At 40.3% G+C, this 12,209-nt stretch overlaps 1 pseudogene; it reads right to left on the reverse strand.

The window, feature by feature from the left end:
* Positions 1-10,962: 10,962 nt before the first annotated feature.
* On the reverse strand, positions 10,963-11,059 carry LOC116662359 (annotated as a pseudogene).
* Between the last annotated feature and the right edge of the window lie 1,150 nt (positions 11,060-12,209).

Consider the following 12,209-nt stretch of genomic DNA (forward strand, 5'->3'; position numbering starts at 1 on the left):
CCAGCCAAACCAGAACAGGCAAATCCCCTACAAGTAAGCCCTCACGTCCCCCATCTTTACTCATAGCAGGCCTTGGAGTACTCTTTCCTATCGAATCAGGATGAGACCACAGAACTTTCAATTTGGGAGCCCTGGCAGTCTGGACCAGTTGCCTGAAGTTGGTGTACAAAATAATAAAATAATAGCTAATAGTCTTGTTATGATATTATTATTCCTATTTTACAGACAAGGAGACCAAAGACAAGGGAGGGTAAGTTTTCTTTCCCAAGGTCAAATTGACAGAACCTGGGCTGGAATTCTGGTCTGTCTGACTACCTCTTAGCCATTACATTTTGCCAGGTCATTCATTCACTCAACAGGTATTTAGTCAGCACCAATCATGTGTTAGCACTGTTTTAGGCAGTGATGATACAGAAGTCAGAAGATCACCAGGTGGATTATGACACCATGTGGGCCTCCTAAAGGAAGAAGTCTTCTGGGAATCAGTGACAAACAGTGGATGATACGTCCATTTGCTAGCAGGATGAGGGAATCTCAGAAATTCGAGAGCTCCAAACCTGAGCATGAGCAGTGTACAAAACCCTCAAGCAACAAGGCAAAGGGACAGTTGTAGAGTTTGCGCTCAACCCTGGTCCTAACAGGGCTCTGTGTGCTGGTATAGCCTGTGGCCCGTGTTCGAATGCTTGGAGTGGAGAATATGCCCCACTCATCTCTATAACTCTGTGAAGGTCAACCACCCAAGGCCCCCTAACCGTAGGCCAACCTTGAGTTCCTATGTCTGTTTGCCTTTTTTGCTCTTAGTAGCTGAATGTGTGATGCTCCTGGTTCCTTGCAAGGAATCCTGGGAGCAGGTCCCAGATGGGGCTGAGCTCACCCCTCCTATAGATACATTTCTCCCTGTAAAGGGCAAAGGAGATAGATCAAAGGACACCTGGGCCCATGTGCTTGCTATGAGACCCGGGTGAGCTGGAAAGGAAGGGGGAGGAGGGGACTGGGGCAGGCTAGAGCTGTGCCATGATTTATTGGCTTGTTTTGCTCCTGCACTTCTGTTTACCCAGCTGGGCCTGCTGCTGCCCAGGGTACCGGCATGTGCGCAGCCACTCTGGCCAGTCTTTGTGGCAGTGTCAGAGAGAGCTGCGGACTGGGCCAGCTCCTGGTGGAGTTTGTGTTTTATGGTCGCAACTTCCCTGCCTCACTGGGCCTTTGCTCACCTCCATGGGGCGCCCCCTCCCAACACACAGAGCCCAAATCCCAGCCTCAGCCACAAGATCCCTAGGGCCTTTTTCTCCTTAGTGGAACCTAGTGTCACTCAGGCATCTAAGACATACCTACTCTAACAGGTAAGCATCTGCAAGCAGCCTCGTCAAGCCTAATTCTTCTAGCGTTTAAAAATGCTGGGCACCTCTTTAATTAATCCATTCAAGGTAGGTAAGAGCCGAGCGCCTCAGGAGAAGAAATGAAACAAATAGCTTATGGAAGAGTTGCAGGTTCAAGAACTTGAATCAAGTCCTTGGTCTTCTAGGACGGTCTTCTTTCTGCTAATTGATGAACAAAGTTCAAACAAATCCTGGCATCTCAATAAAGCTCGCTGACTGGTTTAAACAGCAATAGAGAAGCCTTGGCAGCCCCAAAGTAGAATGATTTCAGAACTCTGTGTGTGTGTGTGTGTGTGTGTGTGCGCGCGCGTGCGCGCGCAAGTGCGCGAGAAACAGAGTAAGAGACAGAGAGGGAGAGAGAGAGAGGTGGTGGTGGTTAGGATTTGAAGATTCTAAGAGCCCTTCTAGGCACATGTGCTCAACGGTCTGTCAGTGCAGTCAGCTCTACTTTTCTTAAAAACCAATCTGATCCCAAACCAAACAGAACAAAGTAGCAGCTGGAGGCATGGGGCCCCTGGACCTTGAATAAGCACCAGAAAGGGGTGGTTCTGAGTCGGGGGTTCAAATCCAAGCTCTGTTATTTATTAACTTTTTGACCTTAGGCAAGTCACTAGCTTAGCTTAGCCTTTCTGAGTGTCACTATCACTCTCTATAAAATGGGTGGCGAATTGCGTTGTGGCAACTATTGACCACAATAAAGTATACCAAGCCCTTAGCAACCCATCCACATGATCAAAATGTGGGAGCCGTGATGACCGAAGATGAGGGTTCCAGAGAGCGGAGGCTGGGCCACCTGAAAGCAGCACTCCAGTTGTCCATTCTTAATGTCCCCATAGTACAAAGGAAAGTTTGGAAGGTGGAAACAACCCGAGTGTCCATCAGTGGATGAATGGATAAACATGCTACTGAACCGTACACTTAAAATGTGTTAGAATGGTAAATTTTATGTATATGTTACCATAGTTTAAGAAGAATTAAAGTTTGAGAATTGATGGGATTAGGGCTATTTGCGTGAGGAATGAGAGAAGGGAAAAAAGCCCTGGTAAACAGACGAGTGCCCCAGGGAAAGCCTTGCTGTGGTTCTACCCTATTCTACCCTATGGTGAGAGGGCAGCCAATTTCCATGGAGGGCCAGAGACAGAGAAAGACAGAGCAAACAGAAGCAGGTAAGGACGATGGCCCGGGGCTATCAGTGCAAAACAAAAGATACAGGAAAATGGAGGTTTGGTGACCTTAGAGGGAAGGAGGAGGTGCCTGAGGCTGGCCTGAGGTCAAAGAGGCAGAGATTCGTGAATACAATCAGCTCAACTCCCCACCACTTCCAAGGCAGAGCAGCTGGGACCGGCCTCTCCTCTTCCTCCAATCCCGTCTCCCTCAGTTGGGCTGTCTGGTTTCCCTGGATTGGAGGATGTGGAGGCGGGGCTTCCAATCCGCACATCCCTAGCGGACCTACCTCTTCACGGGACCATCCTGGCCCCTGCACACGTGGCCCCTGTCCATGTGGACACACCTGAGTCCAGGACCAGCCCAAGCTGCAGGGATCCCAGCCCAGGCACAGAGGTAATTAGGCACGTCTTCTCTGCTCCTGAAGTAATGTTTATTTGTCTTTCAAATTCTGCCAACCAAAATGGCTTGGGCTGTGATTTACCATCACACCATTATGTCATACTTCCTTACTGCTTTTATGACCAAGAAAGACTCCAGGCACAGTAGCCATATTATGTTCCAGCAAGCTCCTGCCCAAATTAAGTCACTATTTCTGGTCCCTGTAGCTGGTCAAAAATGACATCCAAGGATAATTGCTGTTTTAGGGGTTCATTTTAAGGCAAATGCAAAAATAATGAATGTACCTATTTTCTGACTGAAATTTGCATCCGTCTTTTTACCCTCTCCCGGCAAACGTGTTTTATGTTTATTTAAACAGCCCTTAATAAAAATGTACAGCTGCAAAGCATCTTAGTACTCAATGCTTTCTGGTTAAGAAAATTGCCCATAATCACAGTTGACTTTCCTATTCGTAACAGAATATTATTTTTCATTGATGTATGGCTGCGGCCCAATGTGTGAACATTATAAACGCAGTGGGAGGCTTATCTGAGGTTGGAAGCACTTCATTCATTCATTCCTTCAGGCAATCAAAAAACGTGTTTTGTGAATTTACCATGTAGGGTTCGGGATCTTTTGGAACAGAGGGAAAAGTGTGGGTAGAGGCACGAGAGAGCGTGGCAGGTCACCAATATGACAAGGATAGCCATTGTCAACCAGAGTTGATGTGTCGTGATTGGCCGTAAAGTGTGACATAAATGATTTGTTACTGATATAGTAAATGTACCAAGATTGCGGAATGATTTGCTTTAGTTACAAGTTGGAATGGATTCAAGGTTATCCTTATAATAAGAGCGTCACTCTTACTTGCTTGCATTTCAGTATGTTTCAGTGAGCGTCAGAGAGAATGATCCAATTAATAGCCAGTATGCCAAGAATCGTATTCCCTGAATTCACCCCCCGGGAGTGTGTCACACATGCGAACACCATCTGTCAGTTGTATCACAGTTTAGAATGGTTGGAGTGACCCACAAGGTGTGTGTTACGTGGAGGAGCAGAGAGAGATGAGCCTGGGGAGACAGGATGGGGAAGTGCTGCTTTTCAGAGCTTGAATAAACATATTTTCAATTTGATTGCCCTCAAATTTTGCAGAATTAATTGCCATCAATATCATAGAGCTACTGCTCCTTTATCAAGTTACAGCCTTTCCCCAGATACAGAGATGGGATCTTAATTCAAGTAGGGAAATGACTATCAGCCTATACTTGTGACGTTAGCCTGCTTGGAGAACCTGTAATTATACTTCTCACAGTCAACTACTCCTAACACTGGCTACATTACATTTTGAGCTCCTTAGAAATGAGAATGTGGCCCAGGAGGCAGTTTCCAGGCAAGGTTTCATGGAGTGATCGTATTGTGGACCTCATATAGCTGTCTTGGAAAACAGATGGAAATTCTCAATAAAGAGTAAAACTAGAAAAGGAACTTACTAATAATGAACTTGATAAGCTATCTCTACTGGGTGTGTGGGGGGCTGCTAGGGGCACGGAGGAAGGATGCCTGTGTTGCCTCACCTTTCCAATATAAACTGAATTTTTGGAATTAACCAGAAGATAGATGCAATAATACCTCACATGCAAATAGAGTAAGTGATTGGCTTAGTGTTCTGATTTGAAGGGTACTCAAAATGTTTCCCTGCCCCTGAAAATACTCTTCCGCTGGTGCTGGATTTTCTAATATTGGAATTTGTGGTAGAATTACTTTATTTGTTTAGAAAAAACTATGCTTTGTTCCTTTGACTCTTTTTCTTTTTCTTTTTTTCAAATGTGTGCTTTGAGAAAGGAGGATACTTCTTTTAAAAATAAGAAGCACATTCAGGAATGAACTGGAAGCTAGAACTGTGGTTAAGAAGACCAATTGTGTAGAGATGCAACCTCAGTAATTAATCAGTGAGCATCTAGCAGCCAAATATCTGATGGGAGAGAGGAGGCCCTCTCCTCTGAGAGGGGGGAAAATGGCTCCCTTCTGATGGAAAAAGCACCATCCCAGGCCTTCTTGCTGCTGACATGCAGATGTACATCTGGCTGTAATCTCTCACTCCCTGCTAGCCTTTGCCAAACTCTGTGGAACAGAAATCTAGTTTCTCCCCCATGTAAGGAGACAGAGAGAAATTGAATAGTTACAGAGTTAAAATTCTGAGCACTGGCGAGGAGAAGGAACATGCCCAAAGCAATAAAAAGACTCTCACTTAAAAACTGTGGCTGAGGAAAGATTTGAGCAGTTTAAACAAATTGTTGAGTTGATTGGAGTGAAGGGAGTAAGAGTCTCAAAGCCCCGGACAAGCCTTGATACCCGGCAGACAAGCCAAGAAATATTTAAATTGTGTGAAATCTACTCAAGTTGATGAGCAAGAGAAAACAAATACTTGATACAATTTGAAGGGATTTATTTGCACCTCAGTGTCCGTGTTTCAAGACGTCTTGCTCGAAACTTCATTTTCTGTGACGTTGTTTTAAATGCAGGCTTGTTTATAAAGAAGGAAAGCTCATTGAGAGCGGAAATGCGCTCCGTTCCCTCTCTCTGAGCTGTCCAGCTCCAGGGAAACCTATCATTCTGTCAAAGTGGTGGCAACTCACCCAAATTGCAGGACTAGCGCATAGGAGGGAAATCACACCCTTTGAAGTTTTGTCTTCCAAACTTCATAAACCACAATTCAGAAGTGACAAGCAAACACCACAGGGCCTCCAGCTTTGGATTAAACACTGCAGCCTTCTTTCAAAGGGAAAATGTCCCTGGGAAGGTTAACAGACAAAGTCACTAGGACCTTAACATGGTGGTTCCCAAAACCGAGAATTTATCAGAACCGTCTGACACCACACCTTTCATTTATATTGAGAACTTTAAAAATACGAGAAAGTACAGAGAAGAATATGTATTCTTGCCACGCAGAGTGGAAATACACTACTATATTTACTTTGTCTTCCATTTTAAAAAAGAAATAGAATAGTTTCATAGAATAGAATAAAAATACTTTACTTAAAAAAAAACTATAGGAAAAGTTGAAGTTCCCCTTATCTCCCACTTCCAGTCCATCCATTTTCCTTCACTTGGTGTGTTTTCTTCCCGATCATGAATAATGCTCATATTGTTTTGTATGTACTTTTAAATTTCAGCATTATGTCCTTGAGATCAACTCACATGGGTGCATAATGATCTAGTTCGTTTCCACTGATGAACAGTAACCTATAGTACAACCATGACACGTGTCATGTATTCACTCCCCAACTGATGGATATTTAGGTTGTTTCCACCGTTTTTAAACAATTAAAAACAAACAACTTGCAGTGAACACTCATGTCCATGTGTCTATGTACACTGAGTGGGAACTTCTCCAGGATATGTACCTTTTAGATAGTAGGGTGGGATTGCAGAGTTAAAGACTATGTGGGCTTTTAGTTTTTCTATGTCTTGGCAGATGGCTTTCTGAAGTGTCTGTACCAAATAACAGTCCCACCAGTGGTCTATGTAGTCCAGTGACACCATACCATTGACAACTTTTGAGTTTTAGTTTTTGCCAATCTGACAAGTAAAAATAGTATCTCCTTTTTTTTTTTTTTTTTTTTGTATTTCCCTGAATACTAGTGAGGTTGAGTATTTTTTAAATATATTTATAGATCATTCTACTTCCTTCAGTCTTTTGCCTGTTGGTATTTTTTGCCTGTTTTTCTTTTGGGTTAGTTTCCTTTTTAAAATTGAGTTATTATATGTCTTTTGAATGCTGTTTCTTTTTCAATTTTTGCACGGCAAATGTCTTCTCCCACCATACAACTTGTTTTAACTTTATAGTGTTACTTTTTTCTCTGGACATTTTAATATTTAATGCAGTCACTTTTATCAATCTTTTCTATTAAGATTTGCAAGGTTTGTGTGTGTGTGTATGTGTGTGATTAATGAATTCTTCTCTACTTTGAGACCATACAGGTATTTTATATTTGCGTCAAAATGTTAGAAAATTTTGCTTTAACATTTGGATCTTTAATTCATTTTGAATTGATTCTCAAGTAGAATTTGATGATGTTATCTAATTTGTATCTTTTCTGTCATGGACAGTTTTAACACCATTTATTGAATAGTCTGTATCATATCCTCTGATTTACACCTAGTTTTCTGTCATATACTTAGTTCTCATAAGTTTATATGAGTTGCTTTTAGGCTCTTTTATAGTCCACTGATCTATTTGCTTATCCATCTGCCAATACCACATCACACTGTTTTAATTTCTCCGACATTATATTAAGTTTTGAGAATCTACCCGCCCCTCCTCATTGCTCTTCTCCAAAATTGTTTTGTCTATTCTTGGTGCCTTACTCTTCTGTATAAATTTTAGGATCAGCTTGTCAGGATCCATTAAAAATCTTGTTGCGATTTTGATTGAATTTGAATTAAATGCATAGATCAATTGGAAGATTAATTGCTGTCTTGATGCTGAGTCTTCTCACATGTGATCGTGGTGTATCCTTTCTGATGTTACCCTTTTCTAAGCTTTTAATTTTGATATAATTATAGATACACAAAAATACAGAAATGCAGTACAGAGACATGTCGTGTAGTATTCGCCGATTTTCTCACAGTGGTCACATCTTGGTTTTTTAAACAGCTTTACTGAGGTACAACTGATACAAAAAAAAAAAACCGTATGTAGTTAATGTATGCAATTTGACGAGTTTGAAGGTATGCATATACCCGTGAAACCATCACCACAATAAGTTATACGGCACGTCTCAAAGTTTCCTCCTGCCCCCCTTTTTTGGTTGTTGTCATTCTTTTGTGGTTAAAAACTTAACATAAGATCTAACCTCTCAACAAATTTTTAAGTGTACAGCGCTGAATTGTTGACTATAGGCACAATGTTGTATAGCAGATCTTTAGAAGTTATTCATCTCACATAACTGGAACTTTATGTCAGCAATTACATTTTACATAACTAAAGTACAGTATCAAAGCCAGGAATTTGACGTTGGTTCCATATTCGTGTATAGCTGTAAGCCATTTTATCATGTATAGATTTGTATAACCACAACTGTAACACAGAACTGCTCCATCACCACAAAGATACCCTCGTGCTACCCCTTTATAGTTATACCCACCCTGTCTCTAACTCCCAGAAACCGCTAATCTGTTCATCTCTACAATTTTGCCATTTCAAGAATGTTATATGGGGGAAGAGTATAGCTCAAGTGGTAGAGTGCAAGCTTAGCATACACAAGGTCCTGGGTTCAAATCCCCAGTACCTCCTCTAAAACTAAATAAGTAAACCTAATTACCTCCCCCCTTAAAAAAAATGTAATGTAGATGGAATCATACAGTATTGTGACCGTTTGAGATGGTCTTTCCTTAATTCAGTATAATTCCTTAGCTCTTCAGCCAAGTTGTTGTGTGTATCACTGGTCTTCTCCTTGTTTATTGACAAATAATAGACCGTGGTATGGACGTACTACAGTTTGTTGAACCATTCACCTATCAAGGGACATTTTTGTCATTGCTGGTTTTGATGTTTTCTGTTTGTTCTATCTTTTGTTTCTCTGTTTTCATTTTCTTGTCTTCTTGTGGGTTACTTGAACATTTCTTAGAACTTCATTTTGATTTATCCACAGATTTTTTTTAGTGTATCTCTTTGTATAGCTATATATATAAAACATATCACGGTCTCCTGGTGTCCTCATTTACCTATTAGAGCAAAGTATAAAATTTTTGCTTCTCTTTATGTCCCTTTACCACACCCCCTCCAGTTTTTAATATAATTATCTTAAAGATTTCCTCTACATGCATTGAGAAAACATTAAACAATTTTTGCTTCAACTATCAAAAAATAATTTAGAAAACTCAAGAGAAGGAAAGCCTATTGTATTTACCCATACTTTTTGCTGTTTCTCCTTCCTTCCTGATGTCCTATGATTCCTTCTTTTATTATTTCTTTCTGCTTGAAGAATTTCCTTTAGCCATTCTTTAACAGTTCATTTACTAATGACAAATTATTTTAATTTTCCTTCATCTGAGAATGTCTTGATTTCCCCTTCATTCCTGAAGGATACTTATGCTGGGTGTAGGATTCTGTGTTGGCAGTTCTTTTATTTCAGTACTTGAAGAACCTTGTGTGGCCTCCATGGATTCTGAAGAGAAATCTTCTAACAATGGAACTGTTTTTCCCTTAGAGTTAAGGTATCATTTCTCTCCGGCTGCTTTCAAGATTTTTTCTTTGTTTTTCATTTTAAGAAGTTTGACTTTGTATCTCTGCCTGGATTTCTTTGGGATTATCCTTTTGGGGATGAGTTTTTATTTGATCCTGAGTATGATTTGAAATCATTAGAGGGTTTTAAGTACGGAGGAAACAAGATCTCATTTATATCTTTAAAAGATAACTCTGGCTACTGTGTAAAGACAGGATGGTAGCGGGACAATAGGGAAAACTGAAAGACCAGGTAGGAGGCTACTGCAGTATCCTGCGTGAGAGGCTACAGTGGCTTGGATTATGGTGGTAGGAAGTGAATGTAGCAGTAAATATAGAGAGAAAAGGACAGATTTTAACTATATTTTGGAGAGAGATTTGAAAGATTCATTAAATGGGGCTGAGGCTAAAGAAAAGAGGAGAAATCAGGTTGACACCTTGTTTGAGGCTTGAGTAACTATTTGGATGGTGATGCCATTTTCTGAAATGTAGAAGACTACAGTAGGAGTGTATTTGGGGGTAAAATGGAGAGTTCTCTTTTGGTCACATTACATTTAACATTCTGTGATAGATACACAGTGGATATTCCAAGAAGATAGTTGGATATATGAGTCTAGAGCTCAAGAGGAGATGTCAAGATTGTAGATACAAATTTGGAAGTTATCAGCCTATAGATACTATTTAAAGTCACGGGACTGTATGAGATAATCTAGGGTATAGTGAAGCTAGAAAAAGAGGGCTAAAGATTTAGCCTTGGGATACCTGAACATTTAAAGGTCAAACAGTGAAGGGACAGACAGCAAAAGAGACTAAGAAGACACAGCAAATAAGTAGAAGTAACAGCAGGAAAGAGTTCTAACCCCAAATGGACAAGATAATTGGACAAGCACGTAAATATATACATGTATAAGTATATTCATCACAGTATTTTTTATAATAGCAGAAATTGGAAATAAAATGTCTATAGGGAGACGATTAAATAAGTCATGGTGCATATATACTATAGGATATGCCAGGCAGACATTAAAAGGGTGGCATAAATCAATATTTATTGACATGTAAAGAGAACTGCCACACATTATTACATGAAAGAGCAGGTTACAAAATAGCATATATAGTATGAGCCCATTAATGTATCATTGTATGTGTCTATGTGTATGTAAATGTGGTCATGAGGGTGAGAGTTTTGTTTTTCTACTTTACTCACGTATCCCTTGAATTTAAAACAATGTTTAGCACCTAGTAGGCACTAATAAATATTTTTTGAAGGAATGAATGAACAAGTGAATGGATGAATATTGAAAAACACTCACCAAAATGTTAAGAGTGGTTATTTCTGGGTCTTGTGATTGAGTATTCTATTTTCCTTTCTTTTCTTTTTTTTTTTTTTTGAATTTTTAAACAATAAGCATAACTTCTTTTTATCAGGAAGAAAATTCTTTTAATTTTTGAAACCACCTCCACCCTCATCAGTTGCCTATGACCTCCAAGTACCCCTATTTGGCTGAATTCAGAGCAAAGCAGTTGCTTTGTCATTGTAAATCCATATTTGGGCAGGAAGATCAGAATGATAGCAAAGAGATATGTTGGCTCTTGGAGAGCTGGAGGCAGGAGAAGTGAACTAGGAGGTGAAGACCGACAGGAGCTGCAAGGAAGAAAGACTTGTGCCTTCAGGGAAAGAAAAGAGTGGAGCTGGGTTTTTCAAAACAGCAGCATAGCACAAGCTAAGAGCCCCTTGCAAAACCTGACCTGGGGGCAGAAAAGCCTGTGGAATCCAGAGAATAGAGTGAATTTTGCAATCTAAATTCTTTTTTTTTAAATATGGAACGCTTCATAAATTTGCATGTCATCCTTGCATAGGGGCCATGCTAATCTTCTCTTGCAATCTAAATTCTTGACTCGCGATTGTGGATGGATATAGGAGTTCATAAAGGAGCCACGCTGTGGTTCCAAGAGTGTGCTGTTTGGTATAGAAATGTCCCATTCCTTTGGCTGGCAGCAGTAGAAAATGACAGAATCCCCTGTTTGAAGAAGTCCTTGGTTCTCTTTTTTTTTTCTGCGACTGTAAGAAAAGCAAGTCGGATAATGTTCTTTGAATAACTGATTAGACATTCTTTGGGATTTCATATGTCTGTTTGCCCAATCACTCTCTGTCTTCCCTTCTATCCTCCTACATTAGCCTTCCACTCCCCATCACCAGGCGATCCATAGATTTCTTCGGTGTGGAAGGTTAATATCCTGCTAGCATTTCTCCTGTACTGTATAATGCTAAATGAGTGCTCATTTCCTTCCTGGCCTTGAGTTACAAAATGCTCTCTTCTGTTGCCCGGGTCTTGGAAAGCGCAGGCTCCAGGAAAAGGGTGGTGGTAGAGATGGAGTTGCCAGATAAAATACAGGATGCCCTGTTAAAGCTGAATTTCAGAAAGCCAATGAATTTTTTTTAGTGTAAGTATATCCCAAATATTACATGGGATATACTTATGCCCCCCAAATAGTCATTGTTTATCTGACATTCAAATTTAACTGCATGTCTTTTTTTTTCTGTCTAAATCTGGCAACCTTAGGTAGGGGAAAAAAACCCATCTTGTGATACAAACTTTTTCTCAGTGCTTTTCATCCAAAACTTACCAGATGTTTCTTAGATGGACTTTCAATTTACAAAAGAGGAAAATAACTAACTGATTAAGTCAATATTAGACTGTAAATCAGTGCTAGGGATGAAAACTTAAGTTTTCAAGTTCTCCAACACATGATCTAATTCAGTGGCCTCTTTATCAATCATTTAATGGCCAGAAAGGGAGCAGGATTAGAATGATCACAGAGGCACATATTCCCATAAAAAGTAAAATTTAAAAAGAATCTAAAGGCAATGACTCTAAAGGCTTTAATTTTCTTTAGACCATGAACATGACTATGTTTAGTCTCTAAGATAGTGTTTCTCAAAGTGTGGTCTCTGCACTACCTGCATCAGAATCATCTGGAAAGCGGTCTGTAAATACAGGCAGTGAAGATAATTGATCCTTCCGAGGACTGAGCCCATGGTCTTTGTCTCACTGGCACCA

This window comes from Camelus ferus, chromosome X, assembly GCF_009834535.1.
Source record: "Camelus ferus isolate YT-003-E chromosome X, BCGSAC_Cfer_1.0, whole genome shotgun sequence".
Lineage (NCBI taxonomy): Eukaryota > Metazoa > Chordata > Mammalia > Artiodactyla > Camelidae > Camelus > Camelus ferus.